Below are 8,229 nucleotides of genomic sequence, written 5' to 3'. Positions count from 1 at the left end.
AGCTTAAAAAACTATTTATCACGAAATAGTATCTTTTAATCCAAACCAGTGTTTAATCTTTGGAGATCGGTGTGAAGAAGCAAACTGACAGACTACCACCATCAAATCATGTTCTGAGGGTGATCGCATAGAGACAACACCAGCAGTTTCATCACATTTTTATGTGTTTCTCATCCCCACTCTTAAACAGCAAAACCGTCAGGTGAAAACATATGTATGAGTATTTTTTTAGAAATTGTGTAAACCAAGTCGTGAAACTTCAGATTCAGAAAAAATCACTTGGTACTAGTCTCATAATTATTTTATGATGTTGCTTGAGATCTAAATGACGGTTCTTTTATGGATGTGAAAGGTTAAGAATATGTGTTTTCACATCAGGCATACATTTCCACAGCAGTGGGCAAAAACGTAGTTAAGAAAAGTACAGTTAGTGCATAGGTACGAGTGAGTGAGTTTAGTTTTACGACGCTTTTAGCAATATTCCAGCAATACCACGGCGGGCATAGGTATGGTTTAGCTGTAGAAAGTATACGCTTGAGTCCCTCATTGTCTTTATTCTTTTTTTTAAACAGCAATCCGTTAGGCGTCCTTGAAATATTACACATCTTATGGTGATAATGACATTTATGTCCCAGTTACGTCCATACACAATGAGTTAACACATATTAGATTGGCGGTTTTCTTTTTGTATTAGGCTCAAAGTTTCGACTAAAACAGTATCGCGTTTCGTGCCTGCCGCTGAAAAACAGTTTTGTCTCCATACAACAACACATGATTATTTTTGTGTGTTTGATACGTCCAATTTAGAAATGAAATCCACAAAACTTTCCAAAGCTTCACTGGGGCTTTGCATGTTGATACCTTGATCAGCAAGAGCCGTGGAAACTTCTCTAAAGTCTCCGAAAGACCATGCTCGATTTTATCCCAATTGTGAAGTGTTAACTTGAATATTAAGCGACATTAAGGGATAGTTGATCACTGGGATGTTGAAGTCATTCATCTAGTCTTCATGAGAGCCTTTCACCACACCGATTACTTTATGCATACGTCTAAATATGATACACATGAGGTGGCTTCATTGTCTCATTTATTTCTTGGTTATTTTGAAAATTAGTGGATAAAAAAGGAGTCAGCTATTTGTTAGTTTGTGAACGAAACGATAACAGATTATTTACATTTTTTCCAAATACTTATATGTGGGGAATGGAAACAACGAGACATACGAACACTTTAACCACTAAGTTAAACAAACACCCTATATTTATATTTTGGCAATTTCGATTTTTCTTCTAGTTTTGCAGAGAGACTGGAAATTTGCATGTTTTCATCGTTGCCTCGATTATTGCAATTTTTTCGCGATTACAAGTCCTTCCACGGTCGAAGTTTTCTCTTTTACGTTTCTTATAAAACTGCGAAATTTCGTTTTTGTTTCTTGTTATTCCAAGCTTATTTAAGAAACTCGAAAAAAAGCGAATTAGACTCTCGTTATTTTGATTATTTTATCGAAATTTAGATTTTTAAAACTGACTTTGAACTAAAATAATTGCTGTAATCCAAGGAACGAGACATAAGTAGAAATTTGACGTTCCGAATTTTTTATAATAAATTTGAAATAAGAAATTATTCGAAATGACACAAATATAAATGAAGTAACGAGAAAAACTCGAAACTTTGTGGTAAAATACAAATAATTGAAGTAACGAGAAATTTCGATTCAAAACGTTAACTGATGCTATTTACGCCAGGCAAATATTGTCTATGTCTATCAAGGTATGATCCTCCATCGACTAGACCTGATAACGAATTCAGTCGTGGTTCGTGAAAAAGATAATGAAATTGATCTATCTATCTGTCCGTCGAAAGAGCTGATATGAATCGTCCAAGTTGATAAGAAGTTAGGTAAAGTAGCTTTGGCCAAATATAGTGTCACATATACCTTGTTTGATAAGATAGTGAGTGAATTGGGTTAAACGCGGTTTTAAAAGTATTCAGGTTTTATCAAGGCGTATTATCTTGATGTGAAATGCATGCACTAAGTGATGTAGATCTCGGGTTTACTGCTAGAGCGAAACCCACACCTCCCAGATTAGGACGTTTTTGTTATATTTGCTACCTTATCTAAAACTTGTAGATAGGAAACTTAAACAATATTTAATTTCACTTCAGATTCTGTTTGTGAGAGGATAACGTAGAAGGTGTCTCCGACAATATCACGTTTACAACTAACAGTTTGGGTGTCAGCTCGAACCATGTTTCAGTTCACTCCTCTATTGCTCTCACAGTGCTTGTATCTCCTCATTAGTGGAAATGTTGGCGGTAGTAGCGTCCAGACAGGTGTGATGATGTGCAAGCGTTGGTGCGAGAGAAGAAGCTGGTGTTCAGAAGCCACGTATGACCCAAACTCACTCCTGTGTTCGAGCAAGACGAAAACGCATGTATCTCCCGGACTGACAGTGATTTCTATTCAGGTATGTGAATCATTATCACATCAACGAATCAGCTACGTGTACACTCGCAATAATCGTGACCATTTCAAGGGCGGTAATTTGTGGTCAGGCCACTGAAGCATGTTATTATTAACAATTGATAAGAGGAGCATCCATACCTCTGTTTCTTACAGTATGTTTGTAATAGATAACAAAGAATATGTTTCTCTCAAGGATATCTGTCCCTCTGAGCGAAGGTGGAGCACGTCAATAACATAATTATCCTTTGGAATGTCAAACAGTTGGTAATTGTGGGCATCATACATCATATTGACAGTATGTTTCTTGACCTATGCATTTCTCCATCAATAGCATCTCCATGTCAACACAAAAAACAACAGTTGCAATAGTATGGATGTTCTATAATTGAAATACACCTGGCGTTCTTCATGGTGACAACTGCATGAAATCGTGGAAGTGTTGGGAACAGTTGTGCAATGTCATAATAGGCTGAAGAACACTTTCCAAAACTGTCCAGCACAACAACTAACAATGGGGCTCATTCTCAGCTTCTGATATCTAATAACAAATATTTATTTGGGTGTTAACCCATATTCTTTCTAAAAGTCAGTGTTTTCTCTGACTTCTCTCGAATATGTGTGACTCATCATCCAGTCTGTCGCTGGCTGAGACCTTCACCACCGAGTGGTGTGTTTAATACATTACATGCGTCTGTCCTTTACAGTGCATCCGTGGTTTAGCGAATAAAGGGCACTCGTGAAGAGCAACCTCCTCGTGGTGAGTGCCCGGTAACGCTAATAGCTCTTGTCCCGTGTGGATCCGCGGTAGAATGTGTCTGGAGCAGCCCATTGCTGGTCGTAAAAGGCGACCGAGTTGGGCAACCTGTTTGCGCCCCTGTGTCGGTGGAGGAAGGGATTCTGATAGCTGAGGGCAAAGGAGCCTAGAACCGCGTTCCTTTTGCCCAACACACCACCTCGACCCGGAATTCACCTGGACGGATGGTAGAATTGTCCCGATTCTCTCAATCGGCTGGTCACACCAAGCCCTGTGCATGGTGACTATATTTGCACATTTTATTATTGGAGCTTGGACATTTTCCGTGAACAAATCATTGATACATTAAATTGCCTAGAGTCCCTATGCCAGAAGGCGGTGACTCATGTGCCAATCTGGTGATGTTAACCTCTGAATAATGTATGTCTCCAATGTCTTGTCAAGGGCTGAACCAGTCTGGATAAAAACAGCTATTCATGTCTGGGGTAGCCCGTATATTCTCTAGAGTATACCACCCCTGTGCCCCTGGTGTCAGCATCTTGGATACCCGGTGCTATTTGACACTCCATGGTGGATGGGGAGCAGGAGTGCTGAATCATTTTCCTTTCATTATGACCTGGTTCATAACAACCTGGTTCAACTCAAAGTGAAAAATGAGACGTCTCGACGAACTAGGTAGTCCATATGACACTGCAAACGTTGATTCCTGGGCTAGATTAGTAGAGATCGAGGTTTCCGACTAATTACCCATTATACTGAACCCATTTGCTGTGTCCAAAGCTGTCTATGGGATTGGTGGGGAAGTAAGAAATATCACCCGTCTCCTTCGTGGTTCACTTCTGGTGAAGTGCACGCGATTATTTTCGTTACATGAGCTCCATACCGCCCTTGAGCAAGCTCATGATACAGCTACAGGGGCTGATAATATACACTATCAGCTCTTGAAGCAGTTACCTGAATCATGTTTGGAAACACTTCTAAATATCATTGATACAATATGGACTTCAGGGAATTTCCAAAGCCCGGCCGTGATTTACAGATCCATCGAATTACAGACCCATTAGCTGTGTCTGTAAAACCATGGAATGAATGGTAAACTAATATATACTGAGTCAAAAAAGAAACTTCACAAAATGTAATTTGAAAAATAATGAATAATTTTTCTCTGATGATACATCTATGTATCCGAAATGGGATCCCTATCTTTCGACTCTAGAAAAACGTTAGCAAAACCCACACAAACCCATCCATTCGTCGTGCAAATGACGTTAGTGCCAAATCAGGTTTTGCACGTGCAGTCGATCACGTGATCTTCGCATCGAAGTTTTCTTCATATGCACGTGTTTGCATTGGCCTCAAGAATTGAAAAAACACTTTTAAACCACAGTTCTAACGGTACTTGAAATGCCACGATTGTCAAATGTGCAACGTGAACGTGCCGTTGGCATGTTGCAAGCGGGAAGATCAGTTACTGACGTCGATGCAGCCGTCGTACTGTGTATGACTTGCGACGTCGTCTACAACAAACTGGCACCACTTCTGATCGCCCAAGGTCGGGTCGTCCACGTGTGACGTCATGAGCAGAAGACCGTCAAATCGTCCTACGTCACCTACGTGACACATTTCTGCCGGCTACACGAACCAGGGCTGAGATGTTTAGAGGTCGACTGTCCTCACAGACCATTCGAAATCGGTTGCGGGCTGCCAATCTCCATTCTCGACGTCCATATCGTGGGCCAATATTGACGCCGTTTCATCAACGTCAACGTCTGCTGTGGGCCCAACGTCACCTCCGATGGACCCAGAGAGACTGGAATCGAGTCGTCTTTAGCGATGAATCCAGGTTTACCCTCAGATTCGCGGACGGCAGGCATAGAGTCTGGAGACGACTTCGTGAACGGTATGCCCAATGTTGTGTACAGGAAGTCGACAGATTCGGGGGCGGAAGTTGCATGGTGTGGGGTGCTTTCTGTGGGAACAACCGTTCCCGACTACTGGTCATCCGTGGAAACCTCACAGCTGCTGCTTACCGCAACCAGGTGCTCACCCCTGATCTCGTTCCTTTCATGGCGGCTCATGGCCCAGGTCTACAGTTCCAGCATGATAATGCTCGGCCGCATACCGCGATGTTGACACGAAAATTCCTTCAAAACGCTGGAATCAACGTCATGGACTGGCCATCGAGGTCCCCTGACCTTAATCCAATAGAGCACGTTTAGGATGCACTTGGGAGAGGGCTTCGTGGTCTTAGGAACTAACCTCAGAATTTGCAGGAACTTGGCGCTGCCTTGCAAGAGCAATGGCGCAGAATCCCCAACCACGTGTTCACAAGCATCAGGCAGTCGATGAGGAGACGGTGTTTGGCAGTGGTGAATGCGCGGGGCGGCCATACACGATATTGAACTGAGAAATTTCGCATTTTATTCTTGTGACTTGACATTCTGTATACCCATGTTTTGGAACGGCGGTGTAGCCTAATGGAACTGATTATGGCACTGTCAGTGTATCGAGTACATCACACAGATGTCAGCAATGAAATAATAACAATTTAACCATCTTACCATCTCTTGTTCTTTTATAGTGCCCTGAAGAAAGAATGTGAAGTTTCTTTTTTGACTCAGTATACAATGTGGTTTCTGGAAAAGCAAAAACCATAGTACAATTGATCATTTAGTACGATCCATCACCAAGGTCTAAGACTTTGTCTTGGGTGCTTTAGAACTTCGCCTGTTCACAGTCTCTTCGTTGAGCCCGATGAGCCATCTCTTAACCATCGCCATATAAGATTAGCTTTACAGTATATAACCAAACTATATTCTAACGAGTCAAATCCTGCTTATAACTCTGTCTTCAATTCCCCCTATGTGGATTTGTACAACAAGAAATCTTCTCTTGTTCCATCTCTAGGGTTATGAGCTGCTGGCATTGAGCTGGATAATGTATCTCCTTCCCGCTTTCTTTCTTCTCCTTGGCAATAAGTGAGGCCAGAAGTCGACCTACCACTTACAACATTTAAACAATCAGAATCTAATGGATTACAATGTAAACAATAGTTTAAGCAATTGAAAACCAAATATAACACGTTCAAAACCCTATTTACAGATGGATACAAGGATGGTGGCGCAGTGGCTTGTGCAACTGTCATTGAATCCAGAACAATATCTTCTCTATTACCAGATCACAGTTCAGTTTTCACATCCGAAGCAAACGACATATTAACAGCCATAAAATATATTTTAAAAGCACCCTAAATATAATCAATAAATAATCTTTTCTTAATCTCTGTCATGCCCTCAGGCTATGAAACATTTATCTTGTAAACATCCACTTTTAATTAATATTATTGAATTATATAATGACCTTGCACCCGGCCAATGCGACATCGTCCTCTGTTGGTTATCCAGTCATATTGGAATTTCCGGAAACACAATGGCCGATTTTGCTGCAAAGGCACACTCAACGAATCTGTGACACCACTTCTGATCTCATATTCTGATTATAAAGCTGTCATTAGAACAAATATCTGTGATCTAATGCAGAAGAACTGGAACATCCAAATAGGTATGAATAAGTTACATGAAATTAAACCAACTATTGGTTACCCCAACTTTGGTTGTCAATCCAGATTTGAAGAGGTCATTGTGCGACGACGTCGCATTGGCCATACGCGATATACACGCGAATACTTGTTAAAAGGTGCAGATCCTCCTTTTTGCATCCCTGGTAATGAGGGACCGCCTCCGTGGTGTGGTGGTTAGAGCGTCCGCCCGTAGAGCGGAAGGTCGCGGGTTCGATGCCCGACCGCGTCATACCAAAAGACGTTAAAATATGGTACTTGTTGCTGTCTGCCTGGCGCTCGGCATTAATGGGTACAACAAGGACAGGTCGGCTCGGAGTCAGTATACTGTGTCTGAGTGGGGTATTCATGCTTCACTGCGGCGTGGTATCTCAGTGGGCTAACACTATAAAACCAGTTTAAGTTTGGGCTAGTACAAGCACCCGCACATACACATACACACGCATGCACGTCGTCATATGAGCGAAATATTCTCAAGCACGATGTTAAACCCAATTTCACCTCACCTCACCTCACCCTGGTAATGAAACAATCACAGTCAAGCATGACTTGCTTGATTAAATTGAAGGATCTTTTTAACGTGAATTTACATTTAATAATTGCATTTTTAAAAGAAATGGAATTGTTAGATAAAATTTAATATATACTGAAACGCAAAAGAAACGCCACACCGGTGGAGGTTTCTTAAAGCGCACAATTGAATTCGCTTTAATTAACAATCAAAACGGAGGATTGAGTTCCTACTTGACAAGTATGGTTAAACACATTTTCGGGAATTACATTTACAGGTCACACAAACAAAATCACCAGAAATGGTACAAATTAGGATACCTCAAAGTCAGTATCGTGGGTATCCATGGGTATCGATGACAGCGTTGCATCGCCTGTACATGAATGAATAAGACGGTTGATGGAGGCCATAAGCACTATACTTTGCGAAATGCCTGATCGAGCCCAGCCACAGTTGTCGGCCTTGTTTGGAGGTCATTTAATCTTCTTTGAATCTCGTCCCAAAGGTGTTCTATTGGACTTGAGTTCAGGCCAGTGTAGGGTTTCGATGCCATGTTCTTCTTAGAAGTCCAATGTTGCTCCGGAAATGTGGGCTTGAGCGTTGTCTTGCTGGAAGATGTGATTTCTGTGACGTCCAAAATGTGGTACGATGAGGGGTCCTATGATTTGGTCAATATAGAGAGCTGGTGTCACGCTATTTCCTCGTTCTGGATCGAGATTCTGGAACACGACTGGGCCAACTCTTTGGTTCAGATCGATTACACCCCACACCATGATGTTTGGACAACCCACGAGTCTCTTCCAACAACACACTAACTGTTAAACCGTTCCCCACGCCTTCGCCATACTCTCACTCTGCCATAGGCTGTCAAAACACAATGACGGCTTTCATCAGAAAAAAAGCCTAGTTATCGATTGTCG

Source organism: Haliotis rubra, unplaced genomic scaffold (assembly GCF_003918875.1).
Source record: "Haliotis rubra isolate DU_JTF1 unplaced genomic scaffold, ASM391887v1 Scf582, whole genome shotgun sequence".
Lineage (NCBI taxonomy): Eukaryota > Metazoa > Mollusca > Gastropoda > Lepetellida > Haliotidae > Haliotis > Haliotis rubra.
Note: the sequence above shows the minus strand (reverse complement) of the source record.